The following is a 25,192-nucleotide window of genomic DNA, read 5'->3' on the forward strand; positions in this document are numbered from 1 at the left end:
TTTGTGTCTTTTGGCTTTTCCCGGTTAGGGGTCGCCACAGCGGAACTCCGGTCCGCTAATGATTGGCAGTTGATTTTTACGTACTGACTTGCCAGGCCTGACGCACAACCTTCAACGAAGGTACGCCCATTCACGCATGTCTCCACGCAGAAGACGCTCTAGCTGAGAATCGAACCGGACAGCGTCTTACTGTGAGGCGACAATGCTACCACAGCACCACCACAGCGGGTCTGTGAGAATAATGCAGTACCTATGTTTATTCCAAATATGTTGGATGGAAGTTTACTGTAAAAATGTGGATGGTACTGCAACAGAGAAAGAATAGAGCTTAGAAAGTGCTAAATGACAACAAAAGTACAAACATTACAGTATTCTAATGTGCACCACATTCCAAGTACATAGCTACCACAATTAAAGTGCAGCAGTAATTCTTCAATAAATTACCTTATTTATGGCCCCAGAGCCATTACAAGACACTGGAAATGGTGTGCTCACAAAGAAAAATGAACTGCTTATCATAATATATGGCCATGGAAATACTCCACACGTTTTCATGAGAAAAAAGTGCACTCACACTATAAAACAGGAACCAAAAATACTTAAGGCGCTGCAAGAGGCATTACAATGATTGCGAAGACTGCTGTTGAAAACACAGGTGAACAACTTAGTTATGAAGTATAAGTCAGGAGAAGAAATGCACAAAACCTTCATATCTGACATAACAATAAGAGGATTTTACTTGCAAGGAGCTAGAAGTAAATAAGATAATCCACAGCTGCCTTTACCTGAACAGAAGCTTTATCAACTGCAAATGTCATCATCTCTTTTTGCAGTAATTACGCACTCATCATATAAACTGGTTTCTCGGATTCTAAAAATACGTTGAATTTACTTTAGTTTCTTAACTGCAACTATATTTAAGTTTAAACTTGGGTTTGCATTTATTGCATGCTGTGCATATTCCATACACTTCCTGATTCAGTCATGTGGTCCTCCATGTTGATGATGCAATAAAGGAGAATAAACCGCTTGTAATGAATAACCATGTTTTCTGTAATATGAAGCAGACCGCAACTCAGTTTCACAGACTGCAGAAAAATCAGTCACCCAATCAGGTAACCTTACAATAAATTAATAAATGGATATGTTGGAGGGCCAAGTATGTCTCAAAAATTACCCAATCTCTAGAACAACATCCACGAGAAGCAAAGCTCATCCATAACCCTATTCAAACATAGTGTGGACCAATGGATGAAAAAATGCAAATGTACCCCTAGTTTGGCACCTATGTTCCTAATAAACAGGAATAGCCTGTGAATGCTAGAGTTGTACAAACCTATATCATAACCATAAAAATCCTTGGGGTACTGACATCAGCAATATTTTGCTAAATCTGACGTAAGCTTGGTTAGGCTTAAAATGGCTCTTAGGACAATAGCCCAATAAGCACCTATGAACAAACTAAATGCATCTATCATTAAATAAATAAAACAACAATGGAATTGAATAATAATCCTAGTAAAGGGAATACAAAAACCAGTGGAGGTGCAATAATAGAAACCAGCAAAACCAAAAAACAGTGCACTTACACAAGCGAGCAGCCCCGAATAAGAGAAAAACCATCAGGAGGCCAGAGGAGTTGCTGTAAAACAAATTATTTATTAAAAAGGAGCCACACAAGCGCAATAAGGCAAAGTTAAACAGAAAATGCTTTTGCCCTGAAACTATGACAGGACTTCCTCAGAACTAAGCAAAATACAGAGAATCATTTAATTTAAAACCCAAGCTCAATGATCAAGTGCTTATATTTACCCAACTCATAGGTTTTACTTTTAGGAATGCTTTCGTACATTGTGTACCTACGTCAATGTTTTATCAAGTCTGTCAAGATATTTATTCAAGCTTTTTATGGTTTACATCTTGATATTCCTTAAGTCTACTAAGGTGTTCCTTGTCCATATTTAATACTTAATTGTGCAACAAACACCTTAATAGACTTAAGAAATATCAAATAAACCATAAAAAGCTTGAATAATTATCTTGATAAAAAAAAAAAAATACATCAAAATGCTGTAGGTACATATCGTACAAAAGTATTTCTAAAAGTAAAACCAATGAGTTGGGCAAATACACGCACTTTATCATTGCACTCTGGTTTTAAATGAACTTATTCTCTGTATTTTGCTTAGTTCTGAGCAAGTCCTGTCATAGCTTTGTGACGAAAGCTTTTTTCTTAACTTTGCCTTATTGTACTTGCATTGTACCTTTTAATGAATCCTTGGTTTTACTGCACCCCTTTAGCTTCCTGGTGGATTTTCCCCTGCTAGGGGCTGCCCACTCATGTAAGTGCACTTTCTTTTGGTTTTGCTTATTCCTAGTCAAGTATACAAGGCTTGCCATATAATGTCATAACACAGATACAACACTATAATAAGCAGTTGTCTATTATGGGATGATTACTCCTCGCAAAAGATGAAAGATGCTGGAATGAAGACTGATCATTGGACTTAATGGGATTTTTGGCATGGTGGAAGTTCAACGTGTATGTGGGACTAGGTAATGCAGGCAGTATGTGGACAGAAGACAAATTTCTTGCAATACCACATTTTGTATACAGGTCAACTGTATTGCAGGCTTCAGGAGTTGGGAAAGGGAGATACCATGCAGATGCATGGTTTAGTGCAGTGTCAGCCACCCCCAAATACGTGTGGTTATGGTTCGAAGTGTTCCATTTTCAAAAACAGATTTAATTTCCTGGTAGATTGACTCCATAAGCTTATCCCTCATCCTGCTCACATGCCACCCTACAGCTTGAGTTCTACACTGGACAGACTCATGGTCATGCAGCTCTAACTGTATGCCAGATATGGCACTCAGCCAGCACCACAAAACAGGGTAGGACTAATGGGGTCTGAAAGTCCTCGGACAAGTCTGGGCTAAGCTCAGAACAGTTAATGGATTCAGTAACGCAGAATGTTTTAGAATTGAAGTACCTGTTCCTGATATAATAAAGCCCAATTCAATATCTCAAGGTACTGAATTATGCACTGCTTGCACCTCTTATGACTTCATCAGAAGGTATTAACAGATGACACAGAATCAGGAAATAATTGGATAGCTGCTAAACAAACAGTACATAGAAAAACATTTTAAACTTAACATAATTCAAGTGCTGTAACTAAAATAAAAAAGTATTTTAGCATCAGAAAGCCCACTATACACAAGAGAAAAGTATAACAAAAAATGGTAAAAACCTTTGCACTTGCTTATTTAAGCAATAACCCATGCCTGGGTGTGGGTAATGCTGGATTTACCCACAGTTGGTGTGGTTTGGTCACAATGACCCCCCATTAATATTCAGCATGCACGTTTTGGAATATTAATGGGGGGTCATTGTATAATAAGAGCTAAAAGCAGCATACTCAGACTGATATGGTGATGCAGATGCAATAAAAGATGGTAGTGTGAGGCTAGCCAGAAGACACATTTGCTGAAACAGTCAAGCCTCTAAGATCAGCATCAAACGTTTGTTGTTTAACATAGACAATGTAATAGGGTTTAATTGGCTAAGAAAGAAATTCTGCCAAATATATAACCGCTGCAAACAAAAACTGAAATATTTAAAAACACGCATATATAACGCATTGCACTGCCCAAAAGTGCAAATTAACTCAGATGTCCAAGCCTGTACAGAATTCACCACATACTATAAAATATTCCCTATTCACATCCAGAAGTACAGTGAGTAAGGCAGACAGAGACAGGTTTCGGTTCTGATACTGTTATTTATTTGAAATTTTCTAACATCAGGAAGTTGAGACATAACATATTGATGTGACGTATTTAAGCTACATTTTCAGACTAGGGGATTCCTGGCATGCTACTACCAGATAATGGTCCACAGAATGCAAGAACTGTCTTCAAAAAAATAATTTGCAGCAATGGAAATCAATTTGTCTTCTGATCTAAACTACCCAAAATCAAATGGTCAGTTAAGACACATCAAAACGGTGGAAAAAATAAAGCTCAGGGGATTAACAGTGCTTGGTACAGAGACATACACTTACTAATGGAATACAGGCATACTACCCTTACAAAGTATTCAGCAATGTAACTTCTTATGGGCTGCAGATTACACAGCTGACTTTCTATCTATAATTTCCTTCTTCCTGAAGACCCGAGTTCAGTTCAAGACCGAAATAAAACCAGTCTCTTTAAAATCACTATGATCAGAGAACTAGACACTTGTTAAGAGAAAGAAAACACACTAAGAATATAGCATGATTACACAGAGAGCGCTCAGATCATGTAATGCTTGAGCTACGGAAGGAAATTTATCGAGAGGAAAGAGGAGACATTTGTTCAAAATGCGTATGCCCCACTGAGGCCATGGTGAATGTATACTGTGTGCCTGTAATTTCTCTAGCAAAGTAGCAGTTCAGAAGCATCCAGAGATATATGAAAAGAAGTCCAGACAGATATAAGCAATAGCAGCAGCAAGGGAGCAGAAGACAGCTATCCTGACAGTTTCTAATACAAGAGCACAAAAAGTACAAACTACAGTATTATTTTCCAACTCTGAGATCTGTCAGTTAAAGCTCTGGACCTACTTTTGGGTTTCCTATAGTTATCATACTTTTCCCTCATTTTATTTCAGTTTGTTTTAAATCTTTTTCGAAGTTTTTATTGTGGCGTGTTTTACTTTAAAATTTAAACTGTTCTTGTTAGGTTCATTTAGGAAACATTTATAATGTTTTCTTTGACTGCAAAAAGATCAACTCTACCAGGTCTGTGGGATGACCTAAGAAGTTGCACTTTTACTTAAGGTAAACAGAAAGGGACATACCAACTAACCTATTCTCCGTTTTGGATTTGTTGGTTTATATTTCCATACCTGCAGAGTTTCTTGTGATTGATACTAATTTTATTGCAGATTGCTTTACTTTTTTAATTTAATTATTTATTTTGTATTTTACTGCAGTTCTAAAAGAAACATCTTGGTTAGGGGCAGTTAGCAAACATCTGTGCTGCATTATTTGACAACAAAAAAGATTAGCTCAATCTGAAGAGTGGGAGGGGACTAAGTAGTCTTCTTATTGAAGGTAAGCACAAGAGTATAAGGTTTAATGTGCTAGACCTGCTTCTATTTTGCATTTTTCCACACCATGACCACCATGTCCCAGTTGTGTTTATAAGGCCAGTGCTCATTAGATAAATATGACCTTGAAGCTCCTCCCAGCCTTATCTGTTCATACTAATCACTACTGTAAGACTTCTTGAACAAAGTGGAGTGATATGGGTTAGCTCCAAGAAAGCTGCACCTGCCTGACTACAAACAGGACAGTGCTAAGACTCCAAGACATGCACTAAACCCCAAAGTGGATACCTTGGGATGCCACTTCCAGGCCTCTAATTCATAAACTGTGATCACAAAGGAGTTGTATTTCCAAAGAACACTGATGAATAAACATTCAGAAACCAGTAAAAATATTTTTGCAGGGAGCTTCACACCTCTGACGCTTATACCAATCAACTTAAATATCAATACATGTTGAGGACAGAAAAGATCCCAAAGACATCACAACCAATCTTAAAAGCCAAAACACAGGAATCCTATATTAGTGCTCTCACATCACAATGATCATTAATGCATCATATACAAGTCTAGCGCTCGAATCTGCCACATTGGATGGGGGGGGGGGGCAAACTGGGGAATGTGAGAGGGATAATTCCAACAGTAAGCCCACTATTCAGAAATCTTTATCTGATACAGTATCATTAGGATCCTGTAAGAAGCTTAATTTAATGACATATAAAGATTTATTTCCCCAAATAATTATACAGTTAGAATATTTTATCATTTTTTTGCAATAAATTCATTTTATAGAGTTTTCTTCACACAGCATACCGGTCAGAATTTCATAACTTATGATGGTTATTGATGGGATTTGGATGAACACATCGGTATGGCTTCACTCTTCTGCAATACACTCATTAAAAAAAGGTACTACAAAGTGAACTCACTAAGAAGGAGAGAAAATCTTAAGGAATCCACGCAAATCACAAATACGCAAAAATGTTTTACAGCTGAAATGCAAGTTTACTTAACACGATGGAAATATATACACAATACTGAAATGAAAGCAGTGGTGCTGCGGTAGCGGTCGCCTCACAGTTAGACGTTGCCCGTTCGATTCTCAGTTACAGCATCTTCTGTGTGGCGACATGCGTGAATGGGCGTTCCTTTGTTGAAGGTTGTGCGTTAGGCCCGGCAAGCCAGCATGTCAACATCTACTGCCAATCATTAGCGGATTAGTGGGGGGGGGGTGGTCCAACTGCACCACTTTCCTCTCATCTCTCAAAAACATCCAGTAGACGAAAATACAGTTGTATACAAGAAAAAAAGAGAAATAATCTGGTTCCACACATCATTGAAAATCAATATGTCCTTTATTGTAGTAGGTAAGTGCTTTCTCAGAATAACATCCGCTTCATCAGACCAACAAAGATAGAATAGCAGTTACATTTTTAAACACTAAAACATCCAATCAAAAATCAGATAAAATGTGCATCATAGCTAAAAGCCATGAGATAAAATACATCTGTAGAATCTATAGATCATTAAAACATTGAATAAAACAGACTAAATGAACAATATGCACTTAAAACTGGTAAATACAACAGTAAAAAATAATAAAAGATGGACTATTGAAATATACATGATAAAATATTAAGAGAGAGATCAATGCTTTAATGGCCGTGCTTTAAGGAAGGGTTTCAGGGAAACTCTGCTGTTTAAACCAGGAGGTTTATCAGCTTGAAAGCGCAAAATCCATTTCTGTTCACTAGATTCTGTTCTATTAATTATGTCACCTCCTCTCTTGGTACTATGCAGAATCTCTAGTACCATAAAGCTAAATTTATGTTCCTTACCCTCTTTAGCTACATGTAGTGATAGTGCGCTGGTTTCTTTAACATTCCTGATATCCCTAAGGTGTTCAAGTATTCTATCCTTAAACACCCTGTTAGTTTTCATTATGTAAAATGAGAAGCAGGTAGTACAATAGCAAAAATAGACAACATTTTTTTGTTCGACAATCTGCATAAAAAGCAGTATCTATCTTAAAACCCAAAGTGGGATGTGTGAAATGATTACCAATATGTATATGTGTACAGGCCATACAATTCCTACGCATATACGTACCAAGTCTATCAGATATTATAGTTGATTTAGTATTAAAGGATCGATAAAGTACAGTTTTGTACCTACCATAAATGTAGATGTTCGAGTGTACACCCTGCTGCAGTCATCACCCTTGGGCTATCCTGTCGTCAGGCGGTCCCGCAGTTGGCCGGAATTCCAAAGTCTTGGTCCGGCGTCGGATGCTGTTGCTTCTTCCCTGACGTCAGTGCGCCAGGGGTATATATATATAATGCATCCGACGCCATTTTCTTCAGTTTTTCTTGCCCCAGATGTCAGGTGCCCCCAAAAAGGTGGTCAGTAATTAGTATCAATTTACGAAATTTTAGCACAAACACAACATCCCTCCAGCTATAAGCAAATGCATCAGGAAGATATTGTAGAGATTTAGCCAGTTAGATCAGAGGGGATGGAGGGAGGGTAACCTGAACTGCAGCAGGGTGTACACTCGAACATCTACATTTATGGTAGGTACAAAACTGTACTATGTTCATCGTGTTACCCTGCTGCAGTCATCACACTTGGGTAGAATCCCAAAGCTAAGGATGGGTGGAGGAGTCAGAGGGTTAGAGGAGGCTAGAAGGCCCTGCAGAACTGCAGTGGCGAAGCCAGCTCTAGTCTTAGAGTAAAGTGGTAAGTGATAGTGTTTGGTAAAGGTGCGTACTGAACTCCAAGTTGCAGCTTCCAAAATCTCCTTGGTTGGAACCCCCCTGAGGAAGGCTGTAGATGTAGCTGTTGCCCTGGTAGAGTGGGGCCTAATGGTAGCAGGAACTGGTTTTCCATGATGGGTATAGCAAAAACGAATGCAATGTCCTATCCATTTGGAAATGATTTGTTTTGATATAGCCTTCCCTTGTGAAGCTGTAGCATAAGATACAAAGAGCTGGTCAGATTTTCTGAAAACCTTAGTTTTATCCAAGTAGTAACGAAGTTGCCTGTGAATGTCCAAGGAATGCAGGAGTCTTTCTCCTTTGTTCTGTGGATTTGGGAAGAAGGTGGGTAAGTGGATGGTTTGATTTAAAGCCACACTGGAAACCACCTTAGGCATGAAGGAAGGATTAGTTCATAGAGAAACTCTGTCTTGATGGAAAATGTGAAAAGGTTCCACTGCCATTAGTGCCTGCAGCTCTGAGACTCTTCTAGCTGAAGTTATTGCTAGCAGCAGGGCAGTCTTCCATGATAGAAACTGCAGATCTGCAGAGAAAGCTGGTTCAAAGGGAGGTAGCGTAAGTTTTTCCAGAACAAAATTGAGCTCCCATGTTGGTGTAGGTGCTCTCCTGGGGGCGTAATGTTTTTTGCCCCTCTGAGGAACTGCCTTAGAAGTGGATGTGAAAATAAGGGTGGATCCGTGTTGTAGTGGGCTGAAATAGCTGATGCATGGATTTTAATGGAAGAAAAAGAAAGTCCTTTGTGCAACATCTCAGTTAAATACTGTAGAATCTGAGGCATGTGAGGCTGAAGTGTGTTTTGGCCTTTAGCTTGGTTCCAGGTGCAAAACGTTTTCCATTTGTCCGAGTAGGCCTTCCTGGTGTTGGGCCTCCTAGCTTCCACAATAACATCCATAACTGCTTGGGAAAGAGGAGCTGGCTGGATGCTTAGGTGATTTGCCATGCAGCCAGATTTAAGGTTTTGAGCTGGCTGTGTAGAATCTGATTGTTTTGCTGTCTGAGCAAATGGGCAATTTGTGGTAAAATCCAAGGTGGGCCCTGGGCCATATTCCTTAATAGTGGGTACCAGTGCTGGCGTGGCCAGTCTGGGGCTATGAGTATCAGTCATGGTCTCTCCTTTCTGACTTTCAGAAGCACCTTTGTGAGGAGAGGCAATGGAGGGAAGGCATATACCGTCAGGTTTTCCCAACTGAATGAAAATGCGTCCACTTTCCAAGCTTGATGGTGAAGTGTACTTGTACAAAACTTTGTTAGCTGATAGTTTTGGGGGCTGGCAAACAGGTCAATGTCTGGAAGGCCCCATTTTTGAGTTATTGTAAATACTCGTGGATCCAGTTTGCACTCGTGGGGATCCATGACGTTTCTGCTGAGGTCGTCTGCCAATGTGTTCTTTTTTCCTGGCAGGAAGTGAGCTTGTAACTGAACGTGGTAAGCCAGTACTGTGTTCTACAAGGTCATTGCTTGCCTGCATAGAGGGTAGGAGTGTGTACACCCTTGTTTGTTTATGCACCACATTACTGTGGTGTTGTCCGTCCTTATTGTAAGTTTTCCTGGATGTAATAGGTTCTTGAAGGCTGTCAGAGCATTCTGTACAGCTAGCATCTCTTTTTGACTGATGTGCAGATTACTTTGATCTGCAGTCCATACGCCACCTTGAACGCACTGTCCTGCCATGTGTGCCCCCCAGGCGTAGTCCGATGCATCTGTTGTCATAGTTTGCCTGGCTGGGGGCAAGGTGAAAGGCTGACCCTTGTTGAGGTGACATTCCTGTGACCACCATAGAAACTCCTGTTGTAGGCAGGGAATGAGAGATATCATTGTGTCCAAGCTGTGGCTGTGTTGAGACCATACGCTTTTTAGGTACCACTGTAATTTCCTCATATACAGCTTTGCAAATGGTATTAGTAGTATGCAAGATGCCATGAAGCCCAAGGCCTGCAGAATTTTTCTTGCAGGGAGTTGGGTCTTTGTTGCCATTGTTTTGAAATATTGAGTCAGTTGTAGTTGTTTGTCTGGCGTCAGATAAGCCTTCTGGGCCGTTGTATTCAAGCTGGCACCCAGGAATGTCATATTTTGTGAGGGTACTAGTTTTGATTTCTTTTCATTTACTGTGTACCCCAGGCAACTTAGAAGATGTTTTACAAAAGCCAGATGTTGTAAGAGGATGTCCTTGCTTTCTGCTTGGATGAGGCAGTCGTCCAGGTATGGGTATATTTGAATTCCTCTTTGTCTGCAGTATGCAATTACTGGTGCCAGGCATTTTGTGAAGACCCTGGGCGCAGTAGATAAGCCAAAGGGCAGTGCAGAGAATTGGTAATGGGTTGAACCTGCAATGAAACGGAGGTATCTTCTGCAACTTTGTCTGATAGGGACATGCAGGTATGCCTCCTTGAGGTCCAATGTTACTAGCCATGCTTTCTTGCCAAACATGGGAAGAAGCTGCTGTAGTGTTAGCACCTTGAATTTGGGTACTTGTAAGAAGGTGTTTAGAATTGAAAGGTCCAGAATTAGTCTCCAGGCATTGTCCTTTCTGGGGACTAGAAAGAGTCTTGAGTAAAATCCTTGGCCTTGCTCTCGTGTAGGTACCAATTGAATGGCTCTCATGTCCATGAGAGCTGTAATTTGTTTTTGTGCCTCTGCCCATTGATTTTGTGGCAGGTTTGGCATTCCTCTTTTCATTGGCAAGGTGTGGAAATGGAATCTGTATCCTCGTGAAATTATATCTAGGACCCATTTGTCCTTTGTGACAATGTGCCAGTTGTCTGAAAAAAGTGCGAGTTTTCCTCCCAAGGGAGCTGCCAAGAGAGTGTTGCTTGGCCAGATGAGGTGCAAGTCATGGAGTTTGCCTTCTGGTAGTTTGGGACCTGTCTTTTCCTCCCTTCTGTGTTGCAGTGCCCCATTGTCGAGGTTTGTATTGGGCTTGTGGTTGTCCTCTGCCTCTTGGACGTCTGTATTTACCCCTCTGTGGTCTGTCAGTAGCTGGAAAGGACCAATTTTTTGTTGGCCAATTTCTGCTGAAGCGAGGGGGCTGTACCTGTAGAAAATCTTTGACTGTCTGCATAGATTTTGCCTTATCCTCCATTTTCTTTAAGACTTCTTCTGCTTTAACTCCAAATAGAACATCCTGCTGTAAGGGAGCATTCTAGAAGCTTTCCTTTAACATGATCAGGCAGAGTTTGTTCCTTTAACCAAGCATACCTACGTATAACAGGCCCAGTGACAGCTGTTCTGCAGGAAGCCTCCAAAGAATCAAACCCACATTGTAAAGTATGTTTGCCCACCTGTTCAGGTGCACGCAACAGATCCTGCATTTCTTTCAATTCAGACTGTTGAGTGAGTGTGCTCATTTTTTGTTTTAACGGAGACATTAGAAATTGCTGATATTTTAGCATGTGAAATTGGCAATTTAGTGCTCTCATAGCTAGAGTGGCTGAGGTGTAAACCTTTTTCCCCCACCTGTCTAGTGTTCTGGAGTCCCTTTCAGAGGGTACAGGATTTTTTGCCATAGAAGCCTTAGCCCCTTTGGGACCCTGGCAGATAGTCTCTGGATCAGCAACAGGGCTTTTATAAAGGAATTTGTGGGAATCAGGCACTCTATAGTATCTGTCTGGTTTGGCTGGGGCAGGAGGCAGAGAATCTGGGTTCAAACTGGATTCTAAGTAAACATCATCCATAATGTCTAAAACTGGGGGGATGGCAAGTGGTCTGTGCTGGGGGAGTAAAAGAAACTCTCTGAGCCTTTTCTTTGAGTCACAGTAGTCCTGACCTTCCCAGTGAAAATGTTCCCTCAGTGTGTAAAGTTTCCCCAAAGGAGTAGTCTTCAGGAGGAGAAGCTGAGGGAATAGAATCCTCAGCATTAGAATCTTCATAAGGGGAGAAGGAATAATCTTGGTCCTCAGAGGAGCCTGAGGAAATAGACACTTGATCAGAGGAGGCATAATCTTCCTCTTGTCTAGGCCTTTTGTCGGGTGGGGGTTGTGAACCCCTGATTAAAGAGATCAAATCTTCAGCCATTTTAAGCATCTGTTTCTTAGGCATGGGGCCTTGAACTGGAGACTGAAGTGCAGTCTTTTTAGGTTTAGCAGGAGTCTTAAGCTTAGGATACGTTTTTATGGTGAGCGTCGTCGGTCTGAAGACACCTTCAGAAAAGTACAGTTTTGTACCTACCATAAATGTAGATGTCCGATAAGTATGCATCTGCAGTCATCACAAATGGGTTGTCCTGCCTCAGGCAGCTCTTCGGTCGGCCGGATTCCAAAGTCTGGGTCTGGCCTCGGCTGATGTCGCACTTTCCCCGACGTCAGAGCGTCTGGGGTATAAAAGCATCAGCCGATGCCATTTTCCTCAACTTTTCTTGCCCCAGATGCCAGGTGCCCTCTAAGGAAGGCTAAAATTTGGAGATATGCATTTTAAAAACAAATCCAAACATGCACAGTACTATAAAAACAAATACACCATAATAGATCCCCCCAGCTAGCTATAAGAGAGGTAAGTACCCAAGAAGTATACCACAGAGGGGAAGGAGGGAGGGTAAACCTGACTGCAGATGCATACCTATCGGACATCTACATTTATAGTAGGTACAAAACTGTACTATGTCCTTCAAGGATGCATCTGCAGTCATCACAAATGGGTAGAATACCATAGCCAATCTCAGGGTGGAGGTACTAAGTAAAGGATGGTGTAGCTAAGATACCTTGCAGGACTGCCGTAGCAAAGCCTGCTCTGGATCTGGAGTATAAAGGTAAATTGTAATGCTTGGCAAATGTATGCACGGAGCTCCATGTAGCAGCTTCTAAAATGTCCTTGGTAGCCACCCCTCTTAGGAAGGCTGTGGTGGTGGCTGTGGCTCTCGTGGAATGAGGTCTAATGTTAGCTGGCACAGTTTTTCCATGAAAGGAGTAACAAAAACGAATGCAATTTCCTATCCATTTTGAAATTGTCTGTTTGGAAATTGCTTTTCCTTGTGCCCCAACAGCATATGCTACAAACAGCTGGTCAGTCTTTCTGTAACTTTTAGTTCTGTCCAAGTAGTAGCGCAACTGTCTGTGTATGTCCAGGGTGTGCAGAAGTTTCTCCCCTTTATTTTGTGGTTGTGGGAAGAATGTAGGCAAGTGAATAGCTTGGTTCAAAGATACCCTGGATACCACCTTTGGCATAAATGTAGGATTGGTTCTCAATGAAACTCTGTCCTGATGAAAGATAAGAAATGGCTGTACTGCCATTAGAGCTTGTAACTCAGATACTCTTCTTGCTGAGGTTATGGCCAAAAGGAAGGCAGTTTTCCAAGACAGAAACTGTAGATCTGCAGATGCTGCTGGTTCAAAGGGAGGAAGTATTAGTTTTTCCAACATGAAGTTAAGGTCCCATGTAGGTAGAGGTGGTTTCCTTGGAGGATTGATGTTTTTGATTCCTCTTAGAAACTGTCTCAGGAGAGGATGAGAGAAGACAGGTGGATCAACATTGTATTCTGCTGAAATTGCTGAGGCATGTATCTTAATGGAAGAATAAGACAGGCCGTTGTGGAACAATTCTGCCAAATATTCCAGTATATGTGCCATGTTCATCACTGTCGCATCTAGGCCCTTTGTTGTGTTCCAAGTGTGAAACCTTTTCCATTTTGCTGAATATGCCTTCCTTGTGGAAGGCCGCGCAGCTTCCATAATAATATCCTTCACTCTCTGGGATAGCTTATCCTGAGGAGGAGTCATGGTATTTTCCAGGCAGTTAGCTGCAAGGTTTTCAGGCTGGAATGCAGAGTCTTGAAATTGTGCTGTGTCAGTAGAAGTGGCCATAGGGGGAGAGGCCACGGTTTCGTCTGTGACATGCTCTTTAACAGTGGGTACCAGTGCTGTCTTGGCCAGTTTGGAGCTATCAGAATAACTCTGGGCTGCTCTGTCCTGATCTTCAGTAAGACCTTGGTAATTAATGGGAGAGGTGGAAAAGCATACACTGTTAGAGCTTTCCAGCTGAAAGAGAGAGCGTCCACTTTCCATGCTTGTGGGTGGTATGTCCTTGAGCAGAATTTCTTCAGTTGATGATTGTGGGGGGAGGCGAACAGATCAATTTCCGGCCTTCCCCATGATCGTGTTATGAGTAAGAAGATGTCTGGGTGCAGCATCCATTCGTGTGCATCCATGGTATTTCTGCTTAAGCTGTCTGCCAGTATATTGTCTTTCCCTGGCACGAACTGGGACTGCAGCTGTATATTGAGTTTCAAGGAAAGTTCCCATAGATTCATTGCCAGTCTGCAAAGAGGGTAGGAATGGGTGCCTCCTTGCTTGTTTATGTACCACATAACTGTGGTGTTGTCTGTCCTTATGAGTAGGTGGCCTTGATGAAGAAAAAGTTTGAAGGCCTCGATTGCGTGTATCACTGCCAGCATTTCCTTTTGGTTTATGTGTATGCGCAGCTCTCTTTGCGACCATAGCCCTTGGATACATCTGCCCTCCATGTGTGCTCCCCAACCTTGGTCTGAAGCGTCCGTAGTGATGGTTTGGTTGGCTCTTAGCTTGCTGAAGGGCAACCCACTGTTCGACTGGCAGGCTTGAGCCCACCACAGAAATTCCTTTTGAAGGCATGGCATGAGTGGGATCAAAGTTTCTAAGCTGTGACTGTGCTGAGTCCATAAACTCCTTAGGTACCATTGTAATTTTCTCATATGCAGTCTTGCTTGTGGAATCAGAAGAATGCAAGATGCCATGTAACCCAGGGCCTGCAGGATTTTCCTTGCAGTCAGCTGAGTTTGTCTTGACAGATTCTTGAAGTAATCTGGTAGTTGTTTTTGTTTTTCTTCTGTGAGAAAGGCCATTTGGGTGGTTGTGTCTAGATCCGCACCCAGAAAAGTTATTCTTTGGGAGGGAACAAGTCTTGACTTGTGGATGTTGACTGTATATCCCAAGGCCTGCAGTAGGTGGATGGCATAATCCAAGTCCTTTAACAAAGTTTGCTTGCTGTCCGCTTGTATAAGGCAGTCATCCAGATATGGGTAAATTTGAATCCCCTGAAGTCTGCAGTGTGCAATTACTGATGCCAGGCATTTCGTGAATACTCTGGGCGCAGTAGATAAGCCAAAGGGCAATGCTGAGAATTGATAATGCTCTGACCCTGCAAGAAATCTGAGGTGTCTTCTGCAACTTTGTCTGATAGGGACATGCAGGTATGCCTCCTTGAGGTCTAGAGTCACCAGCCAAGACCCCTTGCCCAGCATGGGAAGGAGTTGCTGTAGAGTCAGCATTTTGAATTTTGGCACAATGAGGTAAGTATTCAGTGCGGACAAGTCGAGAATAGGCCTCCATTGATTTTCTTTTCTTGGAACAAGGAATAATCTGGAGTAAAATCCTTGACCTTGTTCTGAAAGAGGTACCTTTTCTATAGCTTTCATTTGTATTAAGTTGGAAATTTGTTTCAAAGCCTCTGCCCTCTGATTTGGTGGCAGGTCTGGCATGCCTTTTCTTTTTGGCAGTGTGTGGAAATGGAACCTGTATCCTTTGTCTATTATTTGCAGTGTCCATGTAATGTAATGCTGTGCCAAATTTTTGAAAATAAAGAAAGCTTTCCGCCCAAAGGTGCTTCTAATTGAGCCCTGGTTGGCGGAGTCAAAACAAAGTCATTGAGTCTGTCCTGGTGTAGCAGTTGTAGTTCCTGCACTACCTCTCTGGTTGGGAGGCTGCCATTGACGGCCTCTGTAGGAGCCTCTAGCTTGCCCTCTACCTCTGGCACGCCTATTCCTGCCTCTCTGAGATCTGTCTGAGTCCGGAAAGGACCAATTCTTAGTAGGCCAATTTCCGCTGAATCTCGGTGGTTGGACTTGCAGAAAGTCTTTGACTGTTTGCACAGATTTTGCCTTTTCTTCAAATTTCTTTAAGACCTCTTGAGCCGTGGAACCAAATAATTTTTGATTTTCCATAGGAGCATCCAAAAGCTTAGCTTTAACATGGTCTGGCAGAGATTGTTCCTTCAGCCAGGCATGCCTACGTATGACTGCACCTGTCATAGCTGACCTACATGAAGCTTCCAATGCATCATAACCACACTGCAAGAAATGGTTACTAACCTGCTGGGAGTTATGTACCAGATCCTGAAAGGATTTGCGATCAAGGGGTTCAGAAGACAGTTTCTTATGCAATTCATCTAACAAATACTCTTGGTACTGTATCATATGAAATTGACAATTTAATGCCCTCATGGAAAGAGTTGCAGAAGTATACACTTTCTTACCCCATCTCTCTAAAGCTCTGGACTCCCTTTCAGAGGGTAGAGGATTTCTAGCAGTGGCAGCTGCAACCCCTTTAGGGCCCTGGGAAATAGTTTCTGGATCAGCAGAGTGGGCCTTGTACAGGTGTAGATGCGAGTCCGGGACCCTGTAGTACCTATCAGGTTTGGCAGGAGCCGGAGGGAGAGAGTCAGGGGCTGTACTAGCATCAGAGTACACATCATCAATGACATTCAAAACAGGAGGTATAGCTAAAGGCCTATGCTGAGGTAAATGTAAAAAGTTCCTTAATCTCTTTCTAGAATCAGAGAATTCCTGACCCTGCCATTGAAAATGTTCTCTCATAGAATGTAATGTCTCTCCAAAGGAAAACTCTTCAGGAGGGAAGGCCGAGGGAATAGATTCTTCAGCATCAGAATCCTCGTAGGCCGAATAAGCCTCCTCCTGGTGGTCTGACAGAGTAGAGCCATCAGTGGACTCATCTGAGGAGTGGGGGTCAGAGGGCTCAACCCTGGGCCTTTTGTCTGGAGGTGGTTGAGAGCCCCTGTCCGGATGAGGTTGAGAACCTCTAATTAAGGAGATAAGATCCTCTGCTAAGCTAAGAATCTGTGAGCCAGTAGAGGGTCTCTGACAGGTAACCTTAAGAGGCAAAGCTTTAGAAAGTTTAGCAGCTTTAGCCCTAGAGAAAGCCTTAATGGACATGGATGCAGGAGGTCTTGCTGCACCACATGCAGGAGTAGACTTGTCTAAAGGAATGGTGTCGGAAGGTTCCTGGACACCAGTTTCAGTAGGTAATTCAATAACCGACTCGGCCGGGGCCTCCGGGGCCGAGGTAGTCGGTTGTGCGGTTTCGGTAATCGGAAGTACCAAGGACTCTGTTTCAGCCGAGACCGAGACACTCGCGGTAGGCCTGACCATGGTTTCAGCTGAGACCGAGACACTCGCGGTAGGCCTGACCGTGGTTTCAGCCGAAACCGCGGCCCGCATGTGTCGGTCCTTGTCCTTCCGTTTCTTAACTAAATGCGAAGTCGGACTCTCCGACGGCATCTTGCAAGCAAAACTAGCCCCAAAGAATTCCTCTGCAAACTCCGACCGACGTCTAAGAGTTCGTCAGTTGAAGGAAGCACAGGCAGAACAGGCCGAGACGTCGTGGTCTGGGCCTAGGCAGGGGAGGCAGTAAGAGTGGAAATCCTTATGAGGTATTTGTTTCCCACAAGTTAAACAATTATTAACTTTATCTGACATCGGCTGAGGCAAGAAAGAGTCCCCAACGGGGTACTTAGCTTTTTCGAAGTCTTCGGTAGCTGAATCACAGGAGCTGGCCGACCGGCACTTGCGAACTGCTTCTGCTTCGGGCACCACGCGGCAAGAAAGACTGAGGAAAATGGCGTCGGCTGATGCTTTTATACCCCAGAAGCTCTGACGTCAAGGAAAGTGCGACATCAGCCGAGGCCAGACCCAGACTTTGGAATCCGACCAACCGAAGGGCTGCCTGAGGCAGGACAACCCATTTGTGATAACTGCAGATGCATCCTTGAAGGACATCCGAAGGCGTTTCTGCAGGACCGACATCTCTTTCTGCAGTGTCGTCAGTAGGGGCTAAACAAAATGGCTGCGTCGGCCTAGCACTCTCCGCCAAAGGCTCTGAAGCGGTCTCGGGTTCCAAATCTGCGGTAGTCAGGGGCTGCGTCGGAGCCTCACTGAAGACCGGTGAACCGGAGACTGGTCCAGCCGAGGCCTCGGAGTCTGGCTTGGGTCTAGGCTGCCTGTCCTTATCTTTGCGTTTTTTGTGCACGCCGATAGTTGGCTGCTCCGACGGCATTGTGTAGTTAAATTTTCTACTGAAGTAGTGTCATGTGAAATCAAAGCGTCTTTTTATAGTACGCTTATTAAACCTAGCACAAAAACGACAACCAGTGACGTTGTGGTCTGGGCCTAGGCAAGGTATGCAGTAAGACTGAAAATCCTTATGAGGTATTTGCTTCCCACAAAAAATACAATTGTTAACTTTTTCTGACATCGGTCTGAGGCAAGAAAAGTTTCCCCAACGGGGTACTTCGCTTTATTGAAGACTTCGGATCTGAAATTAGACTTTGAAAATCTCAGGAGTTGGCCAACCGGCACTTGCGAACTGCTTCTGCTTCGGGCACCACGCGGCAAGAAAGACTGAAGAAAATGGCATCAGATGCATTATATATACCCCTGGCGCACTGACGTCAGGGAAGAAGCGACAGCATCCGACGCTGGACCAAGACTTTGGAATTCCGGCTGACTGCAGGACCGCCTGACGACAGGATAACCCAAGAGTGATGACTGCAGCAGGGTAATACGATGAACATCAGAGCTGACTCTTAAGTAATCTATCATTTCTAAAAGCAAAATCTGGCTGTGTGCCAATGACCCCATTCAACTCATGTACAGTAGACAGAATATCTCAGTTCTTTTTAATAATATTACATGCACATTACTGGCAAAGGTCAATGGCATCCTTGGTTTATTCCTAGAGGTATCAGTGGAAGCATCACTTGAGAAAGTATTGTCAATATTATCCCTGTTGTTAATACTAGTGGGGAGGGGGGAAAAGTATGGCTGGCACTTACCTGATCTATGCCGCCATCCTTTTGCTATTTGAGAATCAATAAGTTTAGTACTATAGCCTCTTTCTAAAAATTCTTGTTTAAGTGTTTGTAGTGCAATAATGAGACTATCATCATCATTAAAAAGTCTCATAGTTTGAAATATCTGTCCTTTCAACACATTGAATTTTGGAAAATACAGTTGTGTAGGTTTTAGATGTTCTAGTACATTCACTGCTGCAGCCCACATCAATGGAATATTGCGCCTGCAAATAGCATGCATCCGAGCTACCTTCCAGAGCTGTACCCTCCTCTCTCATCTCATTTCACACATCAGGATGTCAGTGCTACAAGAAAGGCATTAACTATAATGTACCATCTTTGGAACTTTCCTGTCATGGCTACAGAAAAATGCTCTTCCTAGGAACCAGAGCACCAGTTGGCCTAAAGAGAAAAATGGAGTACGCCCCTCCAAACAAAAAGGCACAGCCATGATGGCCCAACACTCTCTACAGGGTTTATGCAAGTTCAAAAAAGAAAGGGGCTTGGCAAGGGTATAGGGTGTCCATTCCAGCCACAGAGTGTGCAAGAAGGACTAGAGAGGGGGTATTCAAAGGACCACAGTACAACAGTGACTATACTTTTAACAGCTACAGTTACGACAAGTTCTTGACCTAAATATACTGCGTTTATTGGGACATTCAGTGTTGCACTCATCAATGAGATGGCTCCCAGAGCATTGGACCTTTGAGTGTCAGATGTTAATTTGGCTTCCTACAACAGAAGACATTACAGGAAAGGAGAAACCGTTCCTGTCTGGCCCTGGATGCAACTGCTGGGTTATAATGTTTTGAGAAGGTGTAGACTGAAGCCCAAGTAGATGCTTCCAGAACGGACTGGTTACTGACCTGTCTACAGAATGCTTTGGTGGCATCTGTGGCTTTAGCCAAGCATGCTTAAACATGCCCTGGCAATAGTGGATATGGGTAGAAAAGCAGCAGATAAAACTGGCAGTCATTTGGATACATTCTACATATTAAGACTTCTTCCCAATATCTTTAACAAAGAAAACAGTTATTCATTTCAGATATCATTTGCTTTGTCCAAATATTTAATAGGTTTACGCATATTCAAAAAATTCAATATTCATTTCCCTTTGTTCTCAGACTCAGGGAAAATACAGTGAAGTGGAAGACTCAAGTCAAGAAAATCTTTGCCACTACTTTTGTCAGGAAAGAAATGGTGTGAAGGGACACTCAGCCAGTGAGAAATCAAAAATGGTTCCCTGTACATCATGGTTTGCAGTTCTGATACTGTGTTAGCAGACTATCACACTCACCAAAGACAATGCTTTCCAAGACAAGTACTTGAGGGAAGTCAAACAGCTGGTTCAAAAGGACACCGTTTTAGCTTCTCTAAAACACTTCATATACCAGGATGATGTAGTGTCCTTTTTGGATGGTTCAAGATGAAGCATGTTTTTACTTACAGTTTCACTGGTAGCTAAGAATATGAGAGAGTCTGGAGGTAGGCAGACAGCAGATTCATGAACCTCTGAAAATGTACAGGACAGACCCAGTTTGAAAAGATCTGACAGATAATTCAGGACCAGTGACACAAGAGCTGCATTCTGTGCCTAGTCCCTGGACAGGTATTAAAAGGGAGAATTCTTTCCATTTTGATAGGTATTAATTTTCTGGGTTTGGTTTCCTGGTTTCCATTCTAGCCTCTAATATTTAGTACATCCTCTGAAAACATGTCTAGAAAGAACGATTCCTGGACCATCCAAGCTCTCAGCCATAAGGTAGTCAGGTTGGATGCGTAAGGGGTCCTTTTTTGTGAGTAACTAGGACCACACACACACACACACACACACACACACACACACACACACACACACACACACACACACACACACACACACACACACACACACACAAACACACAAAATTCTTGGTTCTGTCCTTACTAGATTTAGCAACAGAAGAACCAATGGTACTTGGCACAATAAGGGTTCATCAGAATTACTTCTGGCCTCTCTGCCTTGATCTTCTGCAATAACTTGGAAATCAGGGGTATAAGGAAGGAATGAAGGAACAAATAAAAACAGACCTGACCAATTCAGGGAGGAAGTATGTATTCTAAAGACAATTATGAAACAAAAAACTCTCTCTGTTGCCAGTTTTCTAAGAAAACGAAAAAAGTCACCTTCTGGCACATCCCAACCATTGCTCAGATCCAAAAATTTCTCCATTTAGGATCCATTCAAGTGGTTCTACCAAAGATTTGTTCAACTTGCCCATCAAAGCATTCTTTTGTGATGGTATGTAGGTTGCACTGAGGATCAGGCCGGACTCTCGGGAAATCTCCCAATCCTGCACTGCCAGTCTGCATAGGATTCAAGAGTGGTCTTCATTGCTTGTTGATACAGACAACACCACAGTCATGTGATGCAAGGATCTAGGGGGTCCCCTGTACCCAAATCTGTTTGCTTTTAAAAGTAATGCAACAGCCATCACAGCTTCTTTCAATTTAAGAAAAAAAAAATTGTCACAAGTGCCATGGACTTTCACAGACTCCATACAGAACCCCTGGGTCATGTCTATTGAGTTCATAGTGAACATCTGAACTCCCTAGGCTAGTCTAAAGTACCCTCATGTTGAAATTTACAATGAGCTGTGCCTGCATTATCCATCATTAAATTACATTTTTTATGTAATACACAAAGGGCTTTCTGTGACTGGGAATGTTGACGCCATCTGTATTTGAGGTGCTTCATTGGCAGCTGTGCTAGTGGAACCATAAGAAAGAATAATGCCATGTATGTCAGAACCCCAAGAAATTCCCCTGCCATGATCACATTCTTCAACATGGCTATTTACAAACAAGTATTAAGCAGAGTACCTGATCACTGGGGAGGAAGGCCTTCTGCATTTCCAAGTCTAACAATGCCCCCAAAACACTAGTACTTTCTTAGTTAGGATCACATTTGATTCTGGGTAGTGGACAGAAAGAGACCTCCAGTCTTCGAAAACATGCGTTTCTGAATTTCCTCCATAGAGTCTGCTCAAATCAGGCAGTAGTCTGGGTACACCCGCTATTCTGTAGAACAGTGTTACTGGAGCATGACACTGTCAAGACCCTGGTTGTACTAGACAAGCGAAAAGGTCAAGGAAGGTAAACTGGAAATGATCCCATCCCTCGATTTGAATCTCAGGAACCTTAGGTACACCCTGGACGTCTTTAGGTCCAAGATGACCACAAAGGCACAAGGGAATAACAGAAGCAGAAAGCCGTGAAGGGTCAGTATTTTGAATTTTGTAGCAGTTAAAGAACTTGTTCAGTTTGGACAGACCTAATTTTAGTCTCCATGTGCCTTCTTTTCTGGGCACCCAGAAAAGCCAAGAGTAAAATCCAGAATCATCATCTCCTTTTGGTACTCTCTCTATGGCTTCTTGACTCAGCAGGTCCTTTAACAGAGGTGGGAACAGGGTCAACTGATCTTCTGATATTGGAAGAACACCCCTACCTTTTGGTCTGATAGGAGATTACAGTTTTTTTATCCTTGTCCAAAGCTGCTGAAGAATCTCTGGTTCTGGGTAATGTCTTCCTATTCTTTTACAAATAGTTTCAATAGTCCTCCAGCCCTGCATGCAGTTAGAAGAGGAGGATATTCCGAGTTTTGGTTTGGGGAGGGTTAGGATGGTGTTTTTTTTTTTTTTTTGCAGCAGCAGCAGCCTGACTGAATCATATCAGTTTTCCCCTGGGGGTAGCCAGGTTTCTTAGACTTTGCTTACCATGTTTTTCCATACCTAGGATCTCTTTCCCTTGTTGAGCTTGCTTTTGACTCAGAGGGCTAATTCCTATTGAACTTTAGTGCCTGTGAATAAAAATGCTAGATAACTGATTGCATGGCCTTGCCTATTCCCTCTAGTCTTTAAAAAAGTTTTCAGTAGGAAATCCAAACAGGAGCTCTTTATGGGGGCAAGGATGCATTTTTTTCACAGGAAGTTGGTCCTCAGCCAGGCATGCCTCCAAGAATTGAGCCTGTTGATTCTGTCCTGCAGGATAGATCCACTACGTCATGCCCACACATTTTGGACTGCCAAGCAACCTGGGATAAGTCACAATTCCAGCAGCTTCTGTTTCGGACCCTTACCTGTGGTTCCCTCTACCTTGGCCCTGGTGTCATCCAGCAGGGACTGCTGACAGTTAACAAAAGAGGTGTGAAAGTTTGTCTCGAGGCTATGGCAGCAGAGATATACTTTTCCCCCCCCAAGGTAGTCTAGTATCCTACTTTCAAAGGGAATGTCCCGGATACAGCCAAAGAGGATGCCTTGCTAGAATACACAGACACCACAGCTGGATCAGCCAGAGGATTCTTGTAAAGGAACTTATGGTAACTGCTGAAGTGGTACAACCAATCAGGTTTCCATGGATCAGGGAGAAGGTAATCTAGATGCAAAGAAGCATCTTCCAGTACATCTATGACTGGGAAAACAGCTACAGCTTTTGGTTCTGACAAGAGCATGAAAGTTTACATCATAGCTGGGCCTGAAAGTATTTGGATTCCCATTAGAACTACACCTTCATCTTATGAAGAGCATCTCCAAAAAAAGATCTTCTGGTGGGGAGGCAAAATAAGAATAAGGCATCCTGGCTGTTAGAATCACATACGGGGAAGGGTACAAACCTGGACCACATATGCTAGCTCATCTACCAAATGAAGCTAAGGTTTCACTATACTCCACAAGAGCAGTTTCTACCCTTCTCCACTTAAAATGGACCCCTAATACCTGCGGCATAGATATGGCAGAGAATGTACTAGGCCTATTCTAAAGCAAACTAGTGTGCACAGGTTTGAGCTTTAGGCCTCAGAGTTTGAAGGAACCACTTTAATGGTCTCAGTTTGTGGATGGGTGACTGAGACCTCCACTCGGTCTCTGGGTATTTCCTCTTGGTAGCTACCACACTTCCCCTTCACGAATCAAATCAGGTGATGGCAGCCAGGGTCCTCAGAAAAGTTTCAGAGCCAGCCAGTGTCTTAACATGTCCTACCACACCGAAGCTGCTAGGAATCCAAGGTGTGATAGTCTGTGGAGCTGCTGCACCACAGGCCTTGGCCAAACTGAACTCAAAAAGATGGAGGCTCTAAAAGCTCCTCACAAAGTTCAGTGTCAAACATCTACAGAAATACTAAGCATCAGGCAGACTTGTCCTCTGTTTTCACTCGCCTCTCCCAAGGTTGCTTTTATGACTGTATACATTTATGAGGGAAAAGTTATGGAAAAAATGGCCAGCACCATAGTTGTACAGGATCAGGCACACACCCCATTTTGAACTGTGTACTCCTGGAGACACTTGGCTGCTCCCTTAACAAATTACTGGGCGAACCTAACATACTGTATACAACAGTCCACATGCTCCAGGTAGAAAAGGCAACCAATGTGGAAATCCTTATGTGGTATCGGTTTGCCACAATCTGTGCACCTGTTTCTCTCTACATATACTGGAATCATCATCAGTGAATACACTGCTACAACTAATAGAAAATTGCAATTAAAGATTCTTTGGTGGGGTACTACTACTACTCTGGAAGCAGGCCAAACTGCAGGACTGACACAAGCATAGCAGGTGGCCATACTGAACAATGTAGTAAGAAAAAATCTTAAAGATGCCCCTTTCATACCATCAGCATCCTAATGTTAAAGTGGCAGAGAGTCGTCAGAGACCACTGGGTGAAGCTACAGTGCTGGAAGTCAGGCCAGCTCTCAGCATATCCGCAAGCAGGATATCCCAAAAATGAGGACTAAATAGTGAATAGTGAAATGAATTATATGTCCTTCTGGAAGCTGCCCTAGGTGTCCCTGTGGTGTGCAAGTGACTGAATGAAAGAGCATACACATTCTGAGATTGAAACTCATTCTGAACAGGGTTCTGGTCTAAGTATCTTACTCAGTAACTGCCAGGACAGGTTTCCTGCTACCCTGATGAGGAAAAAAAAAATCTGTTAGCAGAAAATACATACATATATGAATACCATTAAGAGCTCCACAGACCCTGTCTAAATCACCCATCTGAGCACCTGTCCCAGCTACAAATTTATTTGGAACAACTGAGTACAGAAGCCCACAGAAAAGTCTGCAATCAATCAGTGTTGAGCTGCATGGCTACTAGTCTGCTATGCTCTGATAACAGCATTCCACAGTACACAGTTTCAACACCACAGCATACAATGGGTGTCCATGGCTAAGAACTGTATACATGTACCACTGCTCTGCATATTTTCTGCATGGTACATGCAAAGTATTTCCACACTACTCAGTAGCCTGCACGTTAAAGTAATATGCAATGCACACAGGCCTAACCTGCAAAGGCCATGCCCACAGATTGCTGCATTAGCATGCAGCTTTGAAATACTGAGCAGTCCCCACATTGCTCAGTTGCAAATCAAGCTGAGCAGTGACCTTTTGTAAATTTCCATTTCCTTGCCTACCATACAAGGCTGCAGAAGTCCTTGTGAATTACTCAA

At 42.8% G+C, this 25,192-nt stretch overlaps 1 protein-coding gene across 2 annotated transcripts in view; it reads right to left on the reverse strand.

Annotated features, from left to right (window-relative positions):
- Positions 1–25,192, reverse strand: part of FBXO3 (F-box protein 3) — a 226,784-nt gene that overhangs the window by 130,921 nt on the left and 70,671 nt on the right. The gene's annotated exons all lie outside the window — the stretch shown is intronic.

This window comes from Protopterus annectens, chromosome 9.part0, assembly GCF_019279795.1.
Source record: "Protopterus annectens isolate FY-2018-M chromosome 9.part0, PAN1.0, whole genome shotgun sequence".
NCBI classification, from domain to species: Eukaryota; Metazoa; Chordata; order Ceratodontiformes; family Protopteridae; genus Protopterus; species Protopterus annectens.